The sequence below is a fragment of the Acipenser ruthenus genome, chromosome 9 (assembly GCF_902713425.1).
Source record: "Acipenser ruthenus chromosome 9, fAciRut3.2 maternal haplotype, whole genome shotgun sequence".
In the NCBI taxonomy this organism is placed as follows: domain Eukaryota; kingdom Metazoa; phylum Chordata; class Actinopteri; order Acipenseriformes; family Acipenseridae; genus Acipenser; species Acipenser ruthenus.
The window spans coordinates 35,429,779-35,456,187 of NC_081197.1; the positions used below are offsets into that span (position 1 = coordinate 35,429,779).

A 26,409-nucleotide genomic window follows, 5' to 3' on the forward strand; every position below is an offset into this window, starting at 1 on the left:
CGTGTAATTCATACGACCCCATATTCTCTGTACAAATAAACATCCATGCCATTGTTAATAGAAATCAATTCAAGCTAAACTGAAATAGTTTCAAACATTATAATATATTCGATGCATTTTTCTATAACCTAAATATGGTTTCTGTATGATTTTGTATTTGTGTGGCATATATATATATATATATATATATATATATATATATATATATATATATATATATATATATATATATATATATATATATATATTCTTTTACACCCTACATTAATTGTTTTGTGTGAAAGATCTGAATTGAATTATAACGTATTACTTTAATTGTGCTGAATACAACAACGGGGAGCAATTAGCAGTATGGGGTTGAAGCTTCGTTAGTTGCACCCTTGCCAAATGACACTTCTTATTTTACAAAAATAATCGAAGCCTTAAAAAGAGGTTTTAATGGGTTAATTGACTCGAACAGCTATCGTGGTAAAACACCTGCTTCTGATAAGGAAATCAGCCACCTTGTACCTCTTGATCAATTTCTAGGCACATTCACTTCCTATTGCACGTTGATCGACAAACGTATCGGATCATTTTAGACTCTTCAGCAACAAATCTGCATGACCAGCACTGAACAGCGTGTTAAACAACTAAAACAAGCAATGCAGAGAACAAAGGTCATTTTCAAACACAGCACTAATTCTACATGCAGCGGGAAAGGAACGTTTGAAAACATTTAAAAGTCGAACTTCCTCGACCGGTGATGAAACTTAACCTCCCGGGTAAGTTGATTTGAGAAGTGTTGCAGCGAAAGCCGATTCCCTGAGTCGGAACTGTGTTTGATTAAATGTAGCTGAAACTCAGAACACTGACATTATCCTTTTAAATTAACAAGGGGCCGTTTCCCAAGCACCAGCAAACACAACACAACGACACTTGTTTTTAACTATAGCAATTAAGAGTTACCCTGCATATTGATTTATTGACATCTCACATGCTTTATTTAATTAAATTTCACGCGAACTCACATTAAGAGAGTCATAGGATAATCATTTATTTACGCGGAAAAGCAAACATTACTTGTAACTTACACAATGCGCAAATAAACATGGAATCACACATCAGTAGCCCAGACAAGCAACTCTTATTTAGCTTACACGATATATACAACGTTTAGTTAAACAGCACTCGATGCAGCTCAGTTCTACGTTTGGATCTATGGATAAAACATCTTCAATCCACCCGCATATGGATCGATTATAGGCTACTAATTTTATACTGCATCAGCTGACAATGGAAATACGAATATAATGTAGATACAATCAATTAACCCTTGCAAATCTATATTGGATGCTCACAAGCATACTCGCATACAAAAAATATATATTTAAAGGATGTTAGATTTTTACATAAATGATTTGAGACAATTAACCCTTCTCGTTCTATCTGACTAATACATCTTACATTTAATGTATGTTCGCAAATTAAAATGTAAATCCTCATATTGACAAGGCTCACAATCTCATTGATTTACATGTATTTGTATAATATATCTTTATATTTTCAATCGAACCTATAAGAAAAAAAAAACCCGATAACAAAAAAAAGAAAAAAGAAACCACACATCTATAACGTCTCAAAGCACTAGACTTTTCTTTCAGGGTTGAAGACTTACAGTAATACAGCGAGTTCCATTCTCCCCCAAATTGTAGACTGGTATCATGAATGTCATCGTTTTCCCTCATATTCAAGATTTCTAGGCAGCTTCTTGTATAACAAGCAACAAGCATTTCAAAGCCTTATGTCAACCCAGTCCCACCAAACTCTACCGAGAAAGTGTGCCGAGGGCAGCACTGCCCAGCTCCAAACCCCAGCACTCACTCAATACACACTGAATGGGAGAGAAAAGAAAATTAAATTTATTATTGATAGACTTTAAAGACAATTTCAAGTTATTGTTTCTCTCTGGAAAGGGGTTCCTTCTTAAATAATGAAACGCCCTTTGTGTGGCGCGGAACAATACAAAACAAGTATTCTAATAAATAGCCACTATTTTGTTCCCACTCGACGTTGAATAGAATTGAGCAGTTGCCGGTTTGAAAGCAGCTGCGACGCTTCAAAGAAAGGAGGTGGAGCCCGGGACTGTCTCCGTCTCGACTCTCTTAAGCTAACCTGGAGCTCGTTTATATTGTAAGATCGTACTTTCAACTACGACAGGTCTTTTGACCAGTTATCACCTGCTGTTTCTATATTCCAGTCAAATTGTAGTTGGTGTCGTGTTTCAATACGACAGATACAACTAGGCCAGTAAATTGTAGCCCTTGTCTGATAATGCATGAAACACGCAACACAAGGAATGAATTTTGAATGATCTTGAAGTTGAAAATTACGGTAATCACATACGAGACATAAACTATACATTTAAGTGACCTAACACAAATTTTTCCATCTAATTTATGCTGTAGGCCTATATGTAATTTGATATACTCCCATGTAATGTACACGTTTGGAACTGCACCATAAACACAGCATTGTGTTACATAGAGCAATAAAGACTTAGTTAATAAGTCTAATTTAACATTTAACTAAATAATTACAAAACAGGTTAAAACACATGCGGCACATTTAAAAAATGAATCAGTAATGGCATCTGCCGAAACAGCAACAAACAAAAAAAAACATTATAGGCCTACTAGCAGCTAGCTTACAGATACTGTGAGAAGTAACATATGTGTAACGTTTTCCTCAAAGAGGATGAAAAAGACTTAACATTACAAGTACAATAAATGATAGCAGGTCATAACATGGGTTCAAGCTAAAAATAAAAAAAGAAGTGGACAGGTTAAATACCTTGAAAAGGTGGAACGTGTAATTGCGAAAAAACAGTCGGAGGCCCTTTCACCCTGGTACCCACTTTCAACAGAGAAGGTATAAATATTGGGACGTCTGTCACATATCACTCCTGTTCAAGCGGTTCACTATGATTTCTTGATCAGAAACCATACTGCGACCAAATAGTGGAGCAACGTTATATAGCAACGCTACTTCTATGGGGTATTCTGCCCCTGCCGTCATACTAGGCCTGATACGACATTGTACTGGTATGTATAGAAACCAGCCCCTGGTGTGTTTCTTATAATAATCCCACTTTTACTCTTCAGTCCTAATTAACCACCTAACTTTCTTGTTTACTCTCACCCTCGTTGCACTTTTGTTCTCACCTTTCTTTCATTTTTTACTCATACCTTACAATAAAAAGGCCCGACGTGTTCAATTTCCCCCATGCCTCATCCACGTCTATCTGTTGGTCTAGGTGTTATATTATAACGCTTCTGTTTTCAGCTCTTTGGTCCTGGCATTGTGTTTGTCTTTGTTTTTCAGTCTTTTTTTTATTAGGTTTTTTTTTTTTGCCTCTGTCTTTTCACCGATTCGGACATTTAACTTATTATTTATTCTCTTAGTTACAGTCTGAAAGAATTTAAATTTACAACAGTAGCCTATACCGTCCGGTGATCTTGCTTTATGTTTTTTTTTTTTTTTTGTCATCTTTTTTTAACTGGTCTTTAGTTACTGCTACTGTTCTACAAGAATCTCTAAGGCTTTTCAAAAGTATTGCTGTACATATTCTATAATATTAATTTGCATATAATTAATGTGGTTCAAAATTAGGCAGTTGGTACTGTAGCTATCCAGATTTATGCTATATGGTATTACAGACCACTCTTCAGTATGGACAGTTTGACATACTTTTATTAAAAGAAAAAAAACATGTCAATAAACTTTGTCACAACTAGTGCTTACATTGTAATAATGCACACATAAAAAAAAATGCAGATAATAGAAGCTACTGCATGATTCAGAGCAGTTTTTCAATAATAGAGCCTCAATAAACATTGAGAAACAACGTTATTCAAAACAAAAGGCACAGGTCATACAACAGCATTCCCTTGTCTAAATTATATTACTGTTATGTTTAGGTTAAAAACCTGTATTTCACCATAGCACTGTGGTGAATAATGTAACTGCTCTATCTCCTACAGGATCTTTTTTTCATATAGCAGAGTGCACAGCTGGCAGTCAGCTGGCTTTGACAGGCTGTCACATTTTGTCACATTGTACTGGGAGAAAGGTTAAGAACAAGGCATTCTGACAAACAGATGTCAAATCTATTGTTGCTACATTAACATAAAGCCCAGAAAGCATATAGTTTTCCCTATCCATTAAAAAAAAATAATAACTTTTCCTTTTACTCCTGAGCCGGTTGTCGCAAGATTTCAACACGCAGGCCAGTGTGAAACAAAATCTTCCCCTTCTATCTGCTCTGATCTTATGTGGCCACATCCCATTCTGGTGTGTGTAGTTCATGATCTAGCCATGTCTCTGGGCCCATATCACAAGCAAAGGCAGTAGATTATTGTCTCAATCTCTATTAAGGCATATTGACAGAGTAGTATGAGGGCAGTGTGCATGAGGCAACTCCCAGTGTACCTGATCATCAAACAGACAGAATGAATCAATCTTCAGTGTGATCATCTTCCATAAACATTAAAAATACATCAACAGAATAGTTCAAGATATGAAGTAGCTCATGTAACCTGCAGGTACATGGTTTTTTTTTTTAAAAGGAGTTGTAAACTGTCCTGTGGTTTCATTCGGTTGCACATTCATGATTAAAAACAGGTGGTCTAAAAACATGAACTCTCGAGTCCTAGATCTCTCTTACTGCCTGCATTTTTTTATTTATCTAAATTTTGTTCTATGCAATTTTGAACGTAAGAATCAAGCCCAACTGGTTTGCAGTAGAGCTTGTTGGGTGGCTTTCTCCTACTGGAGGGACTGAAGCACTGACGGGATCAATTATCTTGCCAAGGCTCTCGTAGCAATGATCAGGAATTCAAGCGCAGTGTCTCCCAATGTAACACAGCAAAAATATAAGCCTAAACCGCCTCATTCAAACACATTAACTCATACTATTTACAGAATTCCTGTTGGAAATCCTATATACAGTACAGTACAGTAGTCCAGTAGCTGTAAGACCGACCAATCTGTATAGAAACACAGGCTCATGTGTACCAAGGCCAACATCAGTGTCCCCATTTCTTGATATCAGGATGGATAAAATCTTAACTAAATTCAAGTAATTGTAATGGAAAGCTTTATGAAGTGCAATTTGTTGATTTTTAGAAAAAAAAAAGTTTATTTAACTGAAAACGCACAACTTTTTTTTTTTTTTAAACAGATGATGGAATTACAACAGCATTATCATTTCTGTTAATGTATGGAACCTAAATGTATGTACAGTACTGTTGGTGTAACACTATTTTTCTGTTCAGTGAATCTTTGATGCACATTAACTAAAGCTTTTAACATAAAAGAGGTGTTCATAATTGTATATATCCTATCAATAACTAAGTGAAAATAGACACAGGCTCTTTTGTATGATTTATCAAGGGAAATGCCCCCTCCCCAATTTAAAAAGTTGTTTTTGCTCTTATTCATGGCTCAGAGATAGCCCAGTGTCAGATTATCTTCCTTTATCAGCATCTTGAGGGAGTCTTTCAAAAGGATGATTAGACATTTTATCTGGGGATTATCTGGGGCCTTTCCAGCGACTGGAGATGTTTTTCAATCAACTATTTCCCTTCAGGCTGGGTTAGCCTCTAATGACTATTATCAGACACAACACCAAAAAGCACTTTCTTATAGTAAGGCACTATTTTAACATTCAATTGGTTTAATGAAGATGCTTTATCATAATAGTCTATATAAAATGGTTGCCTCTTAAAGAAACAACAACAACAACACTGATCCTAGCATGCTTTCTTTTTGTGATGCTGCATTTTAACAATTTAAGTCCTATATGTTTTTATTATCAAGTAGTTGAAAGTAGTTATTATTATTATTATTATTATTATTATTATTATTATTATTATGTTTGCTCACTTTGTTGGCTGCATTTTTATTTACACTATTTAAAGTAAAAACAGCAAATACAATGTTTGAGTTTGCAAAAACTGATATATATATATATATAGTTTTTATATATAAATAGGAAAACCGAAATGCATTTTACTGTACAATACTTTGCATTTTCAGATATAAAAAATGAATCATTATTATTCATTTTAATGTGTAGTTCTTCAGTAAAAAAAACAAAACAATTATGAATACTATAATTGCAAACATACATACATACCGTACATATAAATACACTGCTAATTCATTTTGCTACATACAGTTAGATATTTTAATGATTACTTTGATTTTCTTATACCATGTAGTGGATTTATTCAGTCCACCTAAACAGTGGTTGATCATAGCTCTGAATCTACATACTGTACTGTAATTGTTTAAATGATTAAAACAGGACCCTACCTGGGTTTTTAAATCTTTTTTAAAGACACACATACACTCAAGACTCACATGAGCGGTTAGATGTTTGATTTTCCTACATTATTTTAATGATCTAAACAATGACAGTATTTAGATCTGCTGCTGTTAAGAGCAGTTGACTATATTACAGATTCTGGAAATAGCATCGAGGAAACAGGACTTTCATATTTCTAACAGATGATACGTATAGATGATGGCATACTAATAATAATTTATTCTGCAGCGGAAGGCAGAATACTCTCTGAAATACTGTCATGCACCTTCAGTAAAACGTAGATTATTATTTGCTGGTGTTGTAATATATAGTTTTGCTTCCACCGTTGAAATGTTACTGTATTTAACTGTATTCATGCCATATTTATGTATTATAAAGCATACTAGGTGTTTTCAGTTGCCCATGGTTACAAAAGGTTATTTGTATAGCACTGTCACTTTGATGGAAAGATGTAGTTAGTTTTGTGTCAAAAGGATGGACCCATTTCACTGACTACTTTTATCTGCTACCTTACCATTCACTGAATGACGGGTGATAACTAGAATTGACTGAGGACACTTTAGGGTTTTACCCAGAGAATTTGACTGTTACTGCTGTCATCTATTGGTGCCATGATGAAAAGGTGCAGAATTCACTCACATTTCCATTAAAGGTTTCATTCAACCCTGCCTTAAGAATTCTAGCTCAAATAGTTAGGAGAATGTGTATCTGTCTAGAAACCGCAGTAATATGATTAAATGTATTAAAGAATCAAAATCATTTTTTTAACATGCCTATAATGATTTATTCATATGCTTTATTACAAATATGTACATTATTTTTAACTGGAAACTAATACAAAAAAATTAGCCACAGTATGCAAACTGTGGTTATCTGAAAGCCTTTCTAATGTGGACATTATCTCTCTGGCTTCCTTTCTCCATAGTATATGCAATATGACACTTTAGGAAATGCTCTGGCTGTGTTGATTATACGGCATGGGATACTCACTTTGATATTAACAATGTGCAAATTGGTATCCATTTTTTTATAAGGCTGCTTCCTGTGAGGATGATGATCAAGGACGAGCATGTAATTGCAGATTTCATACATCTGATTACTACATTTCAAAGTTGTCTGCTTAAAAGTATGGGAGCAACACTGCATGCCCTGACTAATTCTCTGGCCTAAGGGTGTCTTCACTTAAGACAAATAACTGGAGGACAGTAATGAATAAATCCAGACATCTGGCTGCTTCACTTGTTTCTAAATCTCTAAACCAGCAGCATCATCTGCAGTTGTTGTAGTATCTGCTGCAGTGCTATCAAAACAAGTTAGCGCTCTGCAGGTGCTCATCTCATCAAAGACTTTTTTCACAGCAGCCTTCTGCAGTATAAGCTCCCAGTACTAATTGCTGACAAGTCTATTGTGCATAAGCTTAATCCTGTCTCATGTATTCATATGTATGTATTAGAAATATTTCACCAGGAGAAACTCAGTAAGGTAAACCATCTCGTTTTTACAAGTGTCGTGGGATAAATGGCAGTAGTGAGCAGTGAGCCAGGTAAAATTTGATTTTAATAGCATTTACTCATTGCATGTAAGTGTTCTGTCTTAACTTGTATTTTTAACAGTTTAGTATTTACCAGTTATTTTGATGTTGATGAATTATTATTATTTTATTATTATTATTTATTTCTTAGCAGACGCCCTTATCCAGGGCGACTTACTATTGTTACAAGATATCACATTATACATTATTTCACATTATACAGATATCACATTATTTTTACATACAATTACCCATTTATACAGTTGGGTTTTTACTGGAGCAATCTAGGTAAAGTACCTTGCTCAAGGGTACAACAGCAGTGTCCCCCACTGGGAATATTATTACTTAAAATACTCTTAAGAATCGGTAGCTGGTCTGTTGGTAATTACACATGGTTTTGTTTTTACCCTACAATGAAAACACATATCAAGTCACATTGCTCTGTCATTGATATGTTATTCTACTTAAACCTCTAAAGAGGACAAAGACCCCACTGAGATGATTGTTGCGTACTGATTTATTTTTAAGCACTGAAGCTTGTTTATAATTATCAATATTGATTGTTGTTTTAAACACACAGTAGGTGTGAGCTATATGGATACTTTCAATTACTTGAGAAATGGGTGGTACTTTGAATATAAAATGGTTCATTATGGATATGGAACTGATCCAAACCATTGGTTGTACCACTCAGGACATACAGGCATTTCCAAGCAGATTAACCCACTGCTTCATCTGTCACTGTATAAACATACATTTTTGTCTTGATTCACAGTGTAACTAATAACACCTTGTAACAAGTGTGCAACGTCTCTAAGAAATCTCCTTTATTTACTCAGGCAATCAAAAAAGAGCACTCTGTCACCATGACCTTTGCTCACCTAACGTGGAACAACTTGCCAATACAAAGCTGCATTAAATGAGGCTACCATTTCTAAGGCCATGTACTACATTCATCCAACCAATCAGAGGCCAGAACTTCTGCACCATCCCCTAGATTCAGATGCTCATCCCATATTTTGAAATAGGAAGAGCAGTACATTGTCATGGACAGACGTGGTGGACAGGCAAATACAAGTACCCAAATGTCAATTTTAGTTTCTGCACAGATGTAATTTGTATTTGGGTTGGCTTCATAATGTAACACAATAAGAGTAACCTGTTTCTGTGACCTTTTTTGGTTTATTTGTGTTTTGCACATAGTTCCAAACTCTTACTCAATACAGTGTTGGCCACAATTTTAAGCAGCATGACTCCAAAATGAAAGGGATTGACTGTGCATTTGAATGGAGTATTCAGAAATCTCACTTACCTTTTGCATGCACAATAATAGGATTTTGTCTAACGATAACTGTATGACTGTATTAATGTCACACACACTATTGTAGCACTGAAGCTGCCTGCCACTTAGATGTCCAGCAAACAACAAAAAGCACATTTGTTACATTCACATGTTAATTGACAATGATGCTTCTGCTTTTAGAATGCAATCAATGTTATGGCACACCCTTCATGGTAAGTGGAATCTGTTATGAATACCAGTTATAATGTTGTTCATATGGAACACATTATGAATTGATTTTGATTACTTAATTCAATAGCAAAAAATATGTGAGTTCATATTCATTTTAATTTCTAACTATGCATTTAAAATGTTACAAAAACTTACGACCATGCTATGGTATTTACTTATTAAGTGGTTGTAGTCTGTCATAAAATGCGATATGTCTGAAAATATCCAAAATGTGTACATTATGTGTAAATACTGTGTTACAGGACTCAGTTTAAAATACAGGTATGCATCCTTTAATGATTTAGAGCAGGGTTTCTCAAACTGGGCAGTATACAGTCCCTGATCCATCCTAACCTTGTTTTGTTTCAGATTTTATCACATAATAAAAGGAATGTTTTAGAACATCTCAAATTAAGGGGGAAAAAAAGGTGTTTTTGGAAGGTTTGGGATATTTTGTACCTGTGATTTACAAACACCCATGGTTTGTACTTACTTTATACAGTGTTTTTAATGCTTACAGCAGTTTGTATTTTTTAAAGAAAACAACTGAAAGGAATAAAATAAAAAAAAATATATATATATATAAAGCTACCAAAAAAAACCCTCTGAATAATAAATGGGCTGTAACTACCTGCAACAAATATGGCAATTGTTAGTTTTGTTAGTAACAGAAACATCTGTGAGAAAATGCGCCTTTGCACTCGCTTCAAAATCAGGTCCATAGCACTGTGACTATACAGTATATGACTGTGGTAGGATTTCCTGGACTGTTTTTTGAGCACTCTCCTTGGATAGGTGGCTATTGCTTGTTGTAATCCATGTTCACCCCAGTGGGAGAGTTTTGGGACAAAGGATTCAATCCTGGTCCCAGTAGCGATATATATTATGTTTTACAATCGAATTCCCTGACGTCTGGCTTCACAGCTCCAGGGTGTTCGTGTTAATCTGAGCCTGCCGATAGATCAGTCCCACTGCATTTTAATCAAAAGCTACGCATACTGAATAATAGGGTATTTGGTTAGTATGTTGCATTCATTGTTTTAGAAGGATGTCTGCATGTCATAGACCTACATTTTGTACCCCATACTAAAGAATATGTTGTTATAGTGGTTTTTGCATTTATTTGGTATATTGCACCCCATGCTGAATTCTGACCCGGCTAAACAGTTAAGTAACTTTCTAGGTGATCCATTATTAGCCTATACCTCGGTCTACAAAATCACCCAAAAAATGCAAAAAACAATAAACAAGGAATCAAATGAAAACATTTGGCATGTATTATTAGTTTGTTCAAAACTAAAAAAACAACAATGATCTGATATATAAAATGGTGCGAGGTACAGTGAACAGTATCTCCTGGTCAGGCTGAAATTAAAGTATCAAGCCCAATTATCTTTACTACTCCTTTTTAGCACATGTCAAGTAAGGCAGAATCCACATCATGATTTTACTTTAACTGTTCGCAAAGTAAAAACCTTTAAGAGTGCAAAACGTGGTTTCTGAGAGCCAGGCAATTATTTCAGATTTCAAGCATTGTTCCATTCATCAATTAATTGCAACACCTTTTTTGATTGATATATAATGAATGTAATGTTTTTAACAGTTCACAGCCGGATCACTTAGAGTAACACTGTTAATGGGTTGCCGAAGCGCTTCCTTTAATAATGTCAGTGTTCTAAGTACATTTATAATTAGGGCTGTGTCATTCATTATTGAAGTAATAGATTCTAACACTAATGGGTATTAGATGAAGATCTAATATGAAGCATGTTTTAATGTAGTCATCTAGTTGCCCTGGGTCAATCTATAACAGGAGCTTTTTGCACTCAGGAACATAATGGTTGCTATGTCTAGGTATCCTTGTTAACCATTTTGCTGCTAGACTCATTAGTACAGTAAATGTCTTTTATGGCATTTATTAGTACCTCTATATATTATGGTGTTATCCGTGAGACTGTTATGGTAAAGCACGTTTAAAATAAAACCACTCTGCCTTAGTAAGAGAAAAGTGAACAGGGTTTGGTGGTTTGTATGCAGTCTGCTTTGTGAAGAATGACTAATTCGGTAAAGCTTGTCAGAACGCTACTTTTTTCAGCAACCAGCTTGGTTAATATGCATGAATGCGTGCCTATCCACATACATGTGCAAAATGTTGGTATCTAGAAAATAACGACTCTTTAAAAAAAAAAAAAAAAGGCCTATGAATTCCATTGAGATATCTGTTAGTCCTATGGTGTTACTAACTAGAACGCAGGTATTCAGATTCGACACCTATGAGGAATTGAGTTGAATTGCCAGCCTTCATTGTAAAATGGTACCCATGAAAGTGAAACATATCTCTTTTAGCACATTTCAACCGCTTGTGTCAATATGTTACTTGTTTTTATTCGCTGATAACTGAAATTAGTTGTGGTGGCAGCTTAAAGATAAAGGACACCCAGGCCCAAAACTCAGCTGTACATAAAATGTGCTGAAGGCTTTACAAATAGTTTTGATGTTCGGCACATAGAAGTGTAGTTCCAGTGTCTAATCCTACAGTAACACTCTAATCCCCGCAGAAGGTTGTGAGGCCTTGGCCTAATAAACATAATCTCATTACATGGCAAATAAAAGTTTCCTATTTATCTCCAGATTTCAAATAAAACTAATAAGGCTTATGATACAGTCACCCAAAACCCTAATCATATTTCTGGCTATCTAAAAGCAATCAGTAATTGCGTTATAGCAGAACGTGCTGACAATACCTCTGACACAGAAAGAAGAACGAGAGCCCAGCTGTACTAATTAAATTAAATGCTAGGCTGATGGAATACATTTGCTGAAGGTTGGTGAGTATGGGTGCAGAATTAATAAGCATTACGGCTTAGAGCAGGAGATGATATCATAATGGATGCAGGGTTTTGATGTGGAGAGCCTCATTCAGATTCAATGTACCATAATGTACAAATGTGACAGCTGCTTACAGAGGTGCAAAGCCTTGAACAAAAGTGCACATGAACTATCTTGTTTGTTACACGCAGAGAAACAGTACATTTATTAAAAGTATACAAATTGCTAAAACTCTCGCATGATCACAAACGTATTCTTTTCATTGATTTTAGTTGCGCTGTGGATTGGGTAATGATTTCTCTAATTTGTTTTTCATGGTGTTGGGATTCGTGTAGATCATAATGAGTTGTGTAATACCAGATGACACTGCTAGTAAGGAATGTGACACAATATGCACGGCTGTTTTCAGAATACACATCTTAAATCTGAACTTTTTGTTTTGAATGTAATCTTATTAGCAAGATAGCAATGTCATACATACATAAATGTTAATATCCTCAAGTTAGCTATATAATTCAAGGAAATTGTGACAGGGCAGAGGCCCTGCACGCTGGGGGAATGGCTGTTTTGTGGTTGTTTTACACAGCCACAGGTTTAATTGATTTTTTGTTTTATTGAGCCAGAATTGATGTACTTAAGCACACCTGCCTGTAATTAGCAGGTAGGTATTTAAACAGGTGTGTAAGGCATGTCAGGTATCTGTGTTGAGGCTAAGGCTTGAGAAGAGACCTGTGGGGACCATTGGGAAAGGTACTGTGTTTATACACGTGTGTGTAAGTGCTTGGGCGCTGGTAAACGGCTTAGCCATTCAGTTTAAATTAAGGACTTGCAAAGTGTAGGTTAGCACTCCTGGAAGGAGTTAGGCTTTTGTTTTGTGTTTGTAAATACAAATAAATATACAGGCACCATCCTGTTTTTCATTTAATCTGCTGTGAGGGTTCTTCTTTTAACACAAAAAGACAGTGTGAAAGGTCCCGAAAGCAGCAAAGCTTACCCTGGTTTGCCACAATATATATACAGTACATATATACATAGAGTATAATAACACCACCTCCGTGCAATCAGTTGGCACATGCTAGCGCAGCATATTTTCTTGTTCATAAATTAGCATTTGCTATCTCTTGTGCAGCAACATTGTTGCTGTCACATAGCCAGCCAGCCAGCCCATCCATGATTCATTATCATGAGAATTTGACAGGATATTAAATTTCCTAATCCTTAACTTTCTCCACTGACCCTTTACTTGTAAATAGACAATACAGTTTCTGCCTGCAAAGCATCTTTTCAACCATCTCTTTTCATTGGGCTTAATTCTTGAGGGGGGGGGGGGTCTGGGATGAATTTTAACCTGAGATCTTATTAATAGGGACAACCACAGTAGCACTGGGGGTTGGTGAAGCTGTAACAGGTTTCCTTTCCTAATTTAATCTAAAGCATAATTTATACAGAAACCATTAAAGCAATCAATTGCTGTCTATTTCTATTGCATCTGCATCCCTTTATATGGTACAATGCAACTTGTAATATTTAAATCAGAACATAACGCAATTGCTTGGTAAAATACACCAAATATTTAAACTCTAAATTGTAGATAAGTCTTCTGAATAATTATTTTGACATGTCTTCTATTATAGCGTATTTTGTCACATAATGATGGATTTCAATGTCCACAGACCCAAGGGGACTGATCAGTATGAAACAAAATGAATAACAGGATGTTATTCTGAAAATGAGTTCTCTCAATGATTCTGCTTGTACAGTAGAACCAATAATAGCTGGTTAGGTGTTTTGGGGGTTGTGGGGGACCACTTTGTTTTTAATACATTTGCATTTGTGCATTTAATTCCTCTGCCATTGTGAAAGTGTATACCCATTTTCAAATCAATCAAAGAAGCCAGTCATCCATCCACTTACTGTATGCTTGCTCAATGTAACCGATTAAACAAAACACAAAACAAACACATACTGTATCATACCAGTATCTGTTAATTAAACTTTCTAATGATGACAATATTTTTCTTAGTCTCATTTGGTAAATTTGCATGAGGATTAATGACCTTACATTTTCAATAAAAAAAAAATCAAACCAATATTTAGGATTAAATAAACTGAATCCCTGCTGCTGAAAACTATCCCCCACCCCCCCCAAAAAAGCTGACTATTAAATTGCCATTTAACATATCCAGTCAGCAGGAGCTGCTGACAATGTCTAAAGCTTGTAATCTCATTTAACCCCCTCCTGTCATGCACAGGCCCACCCTGGCTGCATAATGCACAGCAAATTAGATCTGACACGGCAACAAGAGAAATAAAAAGCTCTTTAGCTAAAAAGTCAAGCCACAGTGGGTAACCCTGACCTTCAGCTCTCCCCACTCAGCCCACTCCTTTCTCCCAAGGCCCCCACAGACATTTATGAGAGGGCAGGCAGCAGGATTTCCCCTGGGGCAAATTATGGTGAATATTTCCCTTATACAAAATAAAGGAATTTCAGCTGTGCAATCTCAAGTCTTTCTTGGTAATAAAAGATGAAACCCCAATTGTCTGGATTAAACTTCTTCACATTCAATATTTTCTGCTTCCACCCGCAGTGTTCCTTGACTCAGAAGCAAAGGGGGCATCCCTGTTGGATCACAGTGAATTGCACTCTGTACTCCAGACGCCTTGCATTTTAAATGAGGTCACCTTGGAGGGTGGCTGCAGTCTTCAAAGCAATCTCAACCTACCTGCCATTTACTTCTGGAAGGTTTTTGTTTTTTTTTTCATAAGAAATTCTGACTGCTTGCAAGAGTCCTTCAGAACATACAAAGAAAGCAACCTCTAGGTGGGCATTTCTATAAATCTAAACATCGGCTATGAGGAACGATGTTAAAATGACACATTTCTTTACTTTACATTTACTGTAAAATATTAAAATGAACACTGAAATCTCTTCAAGTGCAACACACAATGTGATACAATATAGTCAAGGGTTATAATAATAAAAAGTTATCAATAAAAATAAAACAATTTAACCATTAACAAAATTAAAAAAAATGTTATATATATATATATATATATATATATATTCATAAATGTGACAATACTGTACAAAGAACAACAATGTAACCACTGTAATTTCATTTCAACTTTCTGGGAACGAATTGTACTTTTAGTTGCCGTAGGTAACCAACCAAAAAATTACAGATTCTAAATAACGATAACATGCTGCATAGATTTGTGCCTAGTGCTTTAAAGCAGCACATACAATTAATAGAAGAATTATATTTTCAATTTTAAATGCAATCATTTGCTGAATATGTAATATTTACAAAAGCAATTTACTTCTACTATATTATTTATTTTCTCAAACAAATAAAAAAGTATAAACATAATAAAAAAGGTCCAATAATGTTCTAAAGGATGAAACAATCTCTGGTAATTATATGGGTGTGTACAGTTTACAAAAAAAGAAACTTAAATAAGGCACCAGACTAGCACATCATTGATCAACTGGTGATCATATTTTAAAAACCTAACGATCAGCACCAATTATGCAGTACAGTCACATTTTTGAGAGTTCCATCCTAAGTCACTAGTCAGGGATATAAACTCCCTCTCTCACCAGGCTCTTTTGGTCTGTATCGCTATCAGTTGCACACTGATTATATATATATATATATATATATATATATATATATATAAAAAAAATCAATTGGCGTTTATTACAGAGGCCTGTAAGCTGACCGAAAAGTTTGCTTAAAAAAGTAGGTTAATTACCTGTTATGACTCTTTCATCATCCCACTGCTCCAGGCTCACCTCCACTGCTGGAGAAATAATAAGGTATATTTCACCCCCCTTTCCATTCCCATATTTTCAATTTTTTATTTTTTTTAAAAATTTGTTTTTCTATAGGCTTAAAGCTATAAAACTAAAAAAGTTGCTGGCAGAACCAAGTAAATGTTTGCTTTCTACTTCCCTCTGCCAGACTAGTGACTCCCTGACTGTCCAAGCCTCTTTAGCAATGGAGTGGTTTATTTAATTTGTCACTAGAATAGAAGCAGCTGAATGAGAGACAGAGAATGGACTGTGGTATAAAAGAAACAAAGGCTAAAAGTACCACTATTTTGATTCCCTTTTTAAAATTACTTCCAAAGTGTGATATCTATTGTGGAGAATAATGCTGAACAAAGCACAGTGTCTTGGCAATATTCACAGAGCTTATTCACACAGCCAGTGCTGTCTGTACATTCAGGGGTACAATACTCCTGTAAAAGATGTATTGGAAAGACTATAGTTCCTATTGTATTCCCAGTATAAACAAAAAGGGAAATGGAGGCTAGCTGGCATGCAGGCATAGAGGCATGCTTTATTCAGTGAATTTAGCCTTATTATAGTAGCAGGGTTTTTTGTTCTGGGCTGCATTTTACAATAAGAGATTTTAGAATTAAAAAAAGACTGCTAGAAATGTAACATTTGGTAAATAATGTATAATAGACTAATATCTAAGAATGCAGTTTAACGTATTAAAACAAGACTCAAATCATTATTATCAACCATGAATGGCAGAGACATTCGTGTATCCAAAAATAGTATCATTAGTACGGCACAAAGTAAGAGGCAGCATAGGATAATATTATTCATTTTTTAAGCTATAATTGTTTTTTTCAGTAGTAAATGTACCATCTAGCCACTGTCTACAGGCACAATACTATGTCCATTATTAGCAACAGCATTTTGCTGTTCTATTACTGATATTTCACTTTGCTTAAGAATGATACTCGGAATGCTTTTACAATATAATGAAATTGCACGGTTATCCACAGTCAAGTACGTCAGCCTAGTTATACAGAAGGTGGGTTGAAACATTTCACATGAATAAAATAAACTGTACAAAATATTAGTCTTTACGTGCTGAAACCGCAGTCTATGCTGAGGTGTGGTTGGGTTTTGAACATTCAAAGACTTTTTTTTTTCAAACCAAAAAATACTATAACATTTTTCTTTTTTCCGGACAGAAACCTAAACTGATGTTTAGGAAAATAACTTGGCAAACTATTTGTTAAGGATGTTTCATGGGTGTATTATTAATGACCAACAAAACTGCAGGAGAGCAAGAGGATGGGACGTAGAGTAATGCAGCTGCTGTCAGATAATGCCATCGCTATTCCTGGGCTTGCAGGCATGTATGGATTTTTCATTATTTCCTTTTTAAATCCTGTTGTAACTAAGCATGTGGTGATACCTTCACTTGAAACTCTGAAGTTATTCTCTTTTCACCTCTTCAGACAAACCAAGCTTTGGTTTGTTTAAAGCTCAAACCCAGTCTGTGTTTGATAATGACAGAGTTCTTAGAAACAGGAAAGACAGGTAATGAAAAGTGTCCTTATATGAGACTCAGACGTTCAGGTTTACCTGCTCCACAAGAGAAACACCGTAACAACCCATACAAACAAAGAAATGTGATGGATGCTTCACAGAGATGTCATAACAGAATATGTGATGATTTGGAATGGGATCTGCAAACTTGTTAATCAGGAGATCGTACATAATGTACTACAAAATGATTCCCCATTTTATTTTATCATAAGCAATGCAAAGTAGATGTCCAATTTTACTATGAACACATGTGCAGCACTTGTCTCAAAGTGCTTTTATATACTGAAAAGTGTTGTTGTTTTCTGTGGCTCAATTATTAAAACTGACAGAATTGTACACTACTGAAATTCAGCAGTATATGCTCTGGTAGCAGGTTAAGATTTCTCGTCCAACATTCCAGAGCCGCACAGGCTAATAATCAGCACATTTTGTTATCGACTAAAACTAGGGTAACGCCACAGAAAAGTCTTTTTTGTTCCACAATAGAGGCGCTTCATCAGCAGTTCAATTTTTTTTTACCAACATCATATCTTTTTTTTTTTTTTTTTCTATAACAAGCTAAACAATGCAGAACACATTCACAGACTAAGCCTCTTGTCACATGCCCTATTCTATTAGGTTCCAGTGACAGCTCAGCACAGAAACACACAGACCCAGCTCAGTGCTACTAAGTTCAAACTGACCATTGCTTCACACAACTGGGCCACACAAAATATTCTGCTACAATATTAATATTAGTATACTTTTATTTAAGAACATGTAATAGCTGGTAACAATAGCAATAAAAAAAGAGAACTTAACCCTATTGCTCCCCAGCCTGACTTGTTCTGAGTTTATGAATATTATTATTATTTTATTTAAATGTATACACCCTGGCTTGTTCTGACTGTAAAGCTGAATAGGGGCGTTGTGTCTGCTGGGCTGTCAGTCACATGACCCTACTAGACTGCGTGACATACTGTCAATTCCATTGTAATAATGGCCTCTTTCTTCAAGGGATTATTTGAGGAATAACTGCTAACTGGTAAATCCATCTCAGTTACATATGTGAGCAGGAGGATGATGGGAAATGTAGTTCTGAGCGGTCCATGCGGGTGCATGGGAAGCCATCTTGAGGCAGGGAATGCAATTTAAAAGTTTAAAAAAGTGGTCAAAATGAATAAATAAATAAATAAATAAAACAATACACACCCCTTACATAAACAGTTGTAGCAACACACGGGAACATGTAACACAATAACATAAAAAGGTCCTTATGTACCCTTTAAGAGCAATTTAATGGATATTGTAAAATTAACTAAAGTCAGTTTTTAGAAAAATTATGGGGGTGTTATTGGGTTTTACTGGGTTCTCTGTAGTTTCTTGCATTACCACTGTAGCTAGACAGACATCTTAATGTATTTATTTTCAAGGGTATACAGAAAATTGATGGCGGTGCGCGGGTAACAATGCTGTGGCTTTTTTCACCACTTGTTGATAAAGGTGTTGCCTACATAGTTTCATTATGCACGCTGTATGTTAGGGTCTGCCAAACACTGAAATACTCAACAGTTTTAAGTCACAAAGATCAAGTTGGCAAGGATACAAAAATACTGCATTAAATACAACGTTATTTGTTTCAGAAAAAAACTAAATTCAATTTAAATTGTTAATTTATGAAAAAGCCCACACTGGTTTGGGAGGGGAGGAGGTTCTTTATGTTGCTTCCAGGGACCTTGGAAACCAGGTCCCTGGAAACTTTGAAGCAATACAAATGACAGAAACTAAACTTTAAAAGCGTTGTAGCAACATGTGAGTAAATATAACACTGGATTTGTTTACCCCTACCAGTTTGCTATTTGAATTTGACCACTGATTACAATGTTTAATTAAAAACCCAAAAGAGTCAATGCAAGGCACCACTCGCTAGCAGTAGTAAGTGATGTTACTATACAATTATGAGATCTGGTTTCAAATGGCTAGATAGTGTCTGTCTGTTGCTAAACTAATTTACAAACTGTATCAATAAGTAATTAAACTCATAGGGACCTAGTCAAAAGATAATACCCTGGGAACAAGGTTATTCACCTTGTGACAGGAAGTCTATCAGTACGTGCAAGTGAGTGCAAAATGTATAATTGTATTTAGGCACGGGGATTGCACAATCACTTCACGTGCAGATTAAAATAGGTATTTGTATGGGGGCACGGGAAGTGCTCCATTAGTCCACGTGCAGACTGTGCCGAGATTCAAGTGAATGATTGATTAGCAATCGAGTCTTGGCACAGCTGTATAAAAGAATGAATGTTTCACGCACATGGGGTTGGTGTGCTACACGTATTGGGCGTGGAAAAAGCACGGTACTTGTTCTCTATCTGTTCGTTCGTTTGTTTTGTCCACTGTTTCTTTTTCTGTCTGTTTGTTTGGCCAACGTGCCATTTGTTTTGTGCAAGTGTTTTGTTTTTAAACCTTTTTATTTTGTTCATTTAATAAACGCACAAGCAGCGCATTTATCATTTCACTTGCAGTACTTTGTGTTCTTCTGGGTCTGACGTCACCCCTACAGCCATCCGGGTCACAGTTCTCACAGAATGATTCTTCTATAGTTAGGCACTATTGATTGAGGCCTAGGACATTTCCTTGCCATTAATGACCGACTGGGAGAGTTGGTGGGTTGGACTGCCTTTCTGATAGAAGCCCTCTAGGGCTGGAAGCTGATGATGCTGAATCGTTTTCAATGAGCAAGAGGGTTCTAAATAATGGGTACAAAATATAACCATCTGAGCCTAATTAGGGGATCCAAATTAAATGTTTCTTATTTGAAACCCTTAATTAGTGATTACAAATATAAAGCACCGTAATGGTTATACTTAGAACTTGAGAAAGACAGACCAAGCCATATGGCTCTAAAGCGAACGCTCATGACTCGGAAAAACAGTTTTTACAAGACCTGGAAGTCTATTCAGAAAACTGAATTCTGATGTGCATGTAACCACACTGTATGGGACTTCAACAGCTTCATTCCTAAAAGACTAAAAGCAATTCAAGGAGTTATATTAGTTTTCTGAAAATCAACAGGAAATCTGGGTATGTGTGCACAGGCACCAGTCTGCTAACCCATTTAAAATCCTAAGTAATAGCTTTACAAAGCACAATAGAAGATCAAACAAAACAACAAAAAAGTCATAATGGATTTTTGTTTTTAGACTACAGCTCTTAAAATCTATTAACCTATGTACATCCAATAGGCCAGTGTGTCTTTTTATCTTGAAATTTCCATTTAAAAATGAAAAAACACATTGATGCACAAAAAAAAAAAATGTAAGGTACTTTTTATATAAGTACAGCAACCATTACAATAAAATAACCTTTTATTTTGTTAAATGTTATGTTAGAAACAGTATGCTTGTTAAAATAGTGCATTCTAGTAAATATTACAACTAATGCAGTGCCGCTTTCTTGTCTCATATTCTTGGAAGTACTATTTTATTGTAACAGGACATGCTCTAGGAAAAAAATATTAAGCTGTGTGTAGATGAGTAAGTAATCAATAACGTTTATAATTCTTAAATGTATTTCTTACAAAAATAAGTAAGCATATGTATTCCCCCCCCCCCCCCCCTTTAAGAGCTATCTCTAAAATTTCACTGTAACAATGAAAACAAAACGTGCCATTAAATTTAAAATGTCCCAGCACTGTAATGTGACACCTATGTATTACTCCTTACACATTTATTTAGACCCAATAGAAATTCTGTGTGCCAGAGTACAAGTATTAGACAAGTTTAATTAGGTTTCTTCCCTGCTGCTCCTAACATGTATTTAATTAACTTCAAGGCAGGGTAATTAGCTGTAGATTGCTGCTGATTTTGTGCCTCACCTTCTGTTGACACTCCACCTCGAGCAATGGCTGCGGCCTTGCTGACAGCGTAATGGATAGGATCTCTGGGAAACCTAATGTCAAACCTGACTAGTCTAATCAAAGGAATAAAGAAGAAGATAAAAGAGAAAATAATGACTGTCGGGTCATGCTTTGAAAGAGCAACAAAAGGGCATAGATCAGCTAGACAAACACAATGGGATGGTAACAGTAAAGGAGGGACGGGGTGATTCAGTCAGTGCTACTAGCTACTGTAGTGTGCCTGGTAAGCTAACTGACAAGTACTGTACTAAGAGAAAAAAATACATGTTTAACCTTTTTGTAATGAGCAAAACTAAAATAAAAAAGGTAAAAGCACTGGTACAATACTGCTAACACACTTTTTTTAGAACTGGAATGAACCTCCTGTTTTGCTCGGTACTAACGTAAGGTTTGTAACATTACGGGTTTTATTGTCAAATTTTCATTTTGGATTAAACATCTTGATATAATGAATCTGCTCAATGAAATCAAATCCCAGGTGGGCCCTGTTCACTCTTGAATTGGGGCAACAGCACACATGGGACATTTCTCGAAGTAGAGCACCCTGGCAAGGGCACTCTGTCTCCCAAGTGTGAAAAACAAAAGCAACAATGGTTCATCTTACTAAACGAACAGTAAACTTGTTCCACACAATTGGGCCTCATTTACGAAAGGGCACTAAACATTATGGTGCACCATAATTGCAATTAGTCTGCACGTTCATGATTTCCGTATTGTAATTGTATTCATTATTGCACGAAATAGTGGGCATATTATGGTGCACACTGATTTTATTGTGCCACACTATGGTAATCAGAATGAATATGTGTTTAAATGAGGCATCCCCGCTCTGAATAATGAGATGAGCTTCATTCACACCGTATTTACTAAAGTGTGATAATCGTAGTGTGCACCTTAAAGTGAGAGGTAATTAGTTTGTTTGGAAACCAGGCTTTAACCACTGATAGGTGCACTATTTAAAGTTAAACCTGTTTTTCTGGGCTGAAATCTATCTGGCACCATGGAGGCATTACTCACATACAGAGGCCGCACGGGTAGGATCCAAAGCATTCTAGAAAATGAATGAGCTATGAATTTGAAACGGAAGATTTCGTCTTTACAATTTGAAACTTTGTGTTTGAAAAACGAACAAAATTTAGCAAAATGGCTAAAACCTGTTCCACATCGAAAACGCGAAACGAGTCTGTTTGCTTCACGTAATTCAGCATTTACTTGCATTAAAGTTTTAATATAGAGCAGTGAATATTACCTGTAAATAACAGGTTATATTAAGCGTGAATATTATAATTTATAATATTATAATTTCTTAGATTTTATTTTATAGTCCATTACATTGGTACAAATTTCAATTCTTAAATCAGATTACAGTTTTACTGAAGTTTTTCTGATCTTTAAAGTAGGTTAAAAATGTTCCTTTTCGATTAAGCTTATTCTTGATTGTACAGCGCTTTGTGATAACTCTGTTGTGAAAGGCGCTATATAAAGACCAATTGTATTGTATGTTGCATAATTATGAAATGCACTTTATAAAAGCAATGAAGTGGTTTGTGTCATTTGTAACTTACCTGGTTGAGCATCATCTTTAAGTCTCGTGGTGTCAGTGACACCCTGCACACCTTCTAGTTGTTTTGGGGAGAAGATGTTCTCAATTTTCTTTTCCAGGCTAGTCAGTTCCACCTGTCCAGATTGTCCTCCTCCTGTGCGTGTTGCTGCAGACCGGTTCTGAGCAATCATCTCGTTAGTTTTTCTTATCCGCTCAGTCCATTTTTTTTAAACATGTCTATGGCTTTTTGACTGTGACCCAGGGCATTGACCTTTTGTTGTATGGCTGCCCATATTGCCTGATTTTTATTATAATTTAAAACAACCTCTTCCACTAGAATTTCTAACTCCTCTGCATGCAGTTTTAGTTTGTTGTTGCCTCTGCCTGTCCCCTGAGGAGGGCTGCATCTGTTGATTACTCATTTTCGGTCAATGTAAGCCACCTCCACCTTTTACAATAAGCCCCTGACCAAAAGATATGCCTGGACTGCTGGGGCTAAATTATCACTCACAATACATGTAGTGTGCACGCTATGGTATGTAAATTAGCAAATTAGTGTGCACGTAAATTAATGCGTTCTCTGTTATTCCAGTATGGAAATTAAGGTTTTGGAATCCATTTTCATACATGCACATAATGTTAGGTGTCACATCTAAGAAACACTTCCTGCAAGTGTCCTCCTTCTTTGTAGCAGAATGGCAGACGTGTAGTCTAAAGTTCCTGCTTGTCCTGTTGATTACTGAAACTTGTTCACACACATCAGAATAACCTGCCATCTGATTAGCATTATGGAGTTTGGAGGCAGCACTATACTACACTATACAGACTTTGCATCTAGGGGTTAACACTGGATGAGTGCCCATTTCTAAGGCTCCGTAACTCAATACAATATTAACAATGAACAGGCTTACTGGAAGTACTCCTGTTCGACATTTTGTTTGTCCTTTAGCCATACCATGTCCTGTCAACAAGATGCTTTTAACCTTAGTGGATCATTACCTGTATACATAGCTGATACCTAATAACATAATACATGTCTAAATAAACTCTGCATGCACAGTGGTCACTTTGTGCTGCTGCTGTTGTGGAAGAAGAAACTTTACTGCAGTGCAAAGAAACTTGTCAAGCCCCAACAGATTGAGCAACAAGATTTATTGACTACCATCACGTAGAAGGTGCAGCAGCTGGAGTCTGTAGTTATTTTTATGCGCTGTCGAAAATGGCCACTATTCATCACAAGGAGGGCTTTAATCATTGAGGGTATGAAACTGAAAAATACAGCATACCCTTATAAAAGATTACCACTGTATTTTTGTAGTTTCATGTTTTTCCCATGTTTATAATATGCATTTACCATAGTTTACCCTGGTTTGTCATGTTTATTAATATGCTTTACCATCCATCGCTATTCTTTACAGTGCTTCCCTATGCTTCAGCATGCTTCCACCATGCTTTATTACACTGCTATGCTTTTACTATGCTATACTTTTATAAAGGTAGCCACAGGTACACACAATACTTCTTGATGTATAGCTTTTTTGGTTTCTATAGCAGCAACACTTTTTGTGTTACATTTACCCCAGCATGGGCCTAATTCATAAAGATTTATGTATTTTTATGTTAGACATAAAGGTTTGATGTTCATGAATATCAAGAGGAAACAACAGTTTTTTTTCTGTGAAGCATTATCGGCCCTTTTCACCAAGTGATTAAATTAAAAATAAATAAATAAATAAATAAAACAAACAGTTTTACACTAATAATGACTGGAGTTGGCTTCCCGTGGCTGATACAGTCATGTTCTTTCGATGTATTTAAAGCCTATGCGGTGTAACCAAATGCATATGTATACCACCGATCCTTTAAAAGTTTCATTGTCAATTTAGAAATACAAAAAAAATGTAATGCAGATTATAATGCAGCCCAGTACAGATTAAATCTCCCCTGAATAAGCGAGAGTTGTAATGGAAACAAATGTTAAAAGTCAAGTATATTCTTTTCGGAATTTACTGCAATGTGAACTCCTTAAAAATAGTGCTGTAGTATCAAAGCATGTCACTACTGATCCACACAAAAAAGCCTACGAATGGGAACACTGGTACCCAATGTTGCTGCATCGGCACAGTCAGGCTTAAGTGAAGAAATGTGTAGCATAAGCATCCAGTGCCTCTCTGGCTGGCCGTTTCAACAACGGTAAAGAATTGGTTTGCTCACAGTTTTGTGTTATAGTTTGTCATGCTTTCCAGCATAGAGCTGGAAAAAAAAGCTTGAAAAATGTTAATTTTGTTTGTATGTAGATTTAGACTGCCTATTATCCTCTTCGTCTCATAGAATGATAACTGATTTCTCAAGCTATTGTGCGTTTACATTGAAAACTGATAACAGAAATAACCTATTAACTTGGCAGGCCTCTTATATCAGTAATGGAAGTAACTGTATCTTGTTCCAGCAACAGCTTATTAATAAGGAGATTTATAAAAAAAAGAAAAAATTAATAATGAATAAAGCACATACATTTTTAATACTCCCAGGGAACCTAGTCAATTCCAGGGGCAGACTTTCCCTTGCACCCATCACCTTCTACAGGCATGTGTAAAGAACCCAATTGACCTGAGTTTAGTCTAGGTATGTCACAGAGGAGAAAGGGGCTTATCGGTTTCCTGTTGCTTCCAGGTAAGCTTTCTCCAAGCAGGGGGTTCATCCATCAGGACTAGGTTGTATTCTGCTTTGATAGCTGCAGCTTTTGTTTCATCCCCGCTATTAGATTTAGATTTTTTTCTGCACAGTTTTAGTTTCAACAGGTGTCACTTGGTGAATTGGCCAAAGCACAATGATACATTCATTGCTAAATTGCCACTATCACAACCACAGCTATCAAAGTCTTGCCACACAGCTTCTCTGGTCCATCTGCGGCGCACATACCCTGTCACAGATACAATGATTTATTCAGTCCCTTCGAAGATGAGGATAATTTAGTATCGCTCATTATATGATTGATTTCAGCTCATCTGAATGAACGCATTTCCAGTGCTGTCCTCAAAGAGAGCCGGGAGCTCTGGGAACAGGACACATAACACCATTGAGTGTTCATGGGAAAACCTCTCTGACTGTTCCTGTTTCCATCCGGAGTACTTCAGGCAAATTAACAGGTTTACACAAATACCTGCCATTCAAGAGATTGTTAACAAGGCATGGTGGCAATTTAGAAAATACATGGACTACACTACACTAAAAAACTGACATCAGTAAAGCATTTACAGTTTGTAAGAAGGGCATTTATTAACCTTTCTTTTTTTTCGAAGGGAAAACAAAATTAGCATGCTTGGTTTTGTTAAACTGTTGAGGGCACACACTGTCACATGCATG

The 26,409-nt window shown here is 35.9% G+C and overlaps 2 long non-coding RNA genes across 2 annotated transcripts in view; one reads left to right on the forward strand and one right to left on the reverse strand.

Annotated features, from left to right (window-relative positions):
* The window catches only part of LOC117405279 (uncharacterized), a 96,026-nt gene extending 79,684 nt beyond the window's left edge, over window positions 1-16,342 (reverse strand). Inside the window, exon 1 of the long non-coding RNA XR_004544844.3 lies at window positions 16,000-16,342. This is a non-coding gene — a long non-coding RNA (uncharacterized LOC117405279). The remainder of the gene's footprint in view (window positions 1-15,999) is intronic.
* LOC131737917 (uncharacterized) lies at window positions 697-26,118 on the forward strand. The gene is made up of 4 exons (XR_009329484.1): window positions 697-764; window positions 14,832-15,064; window positions 17,239-17,406; window positions 26,047-26,118. It is a non-coding gene; the product is annotated as an uncharacterized LOC131737917 (long non-coding RNA).
* The last annotated feature ends 291 nt before the right edge of the window (window positions 26,119-26,409 follow it).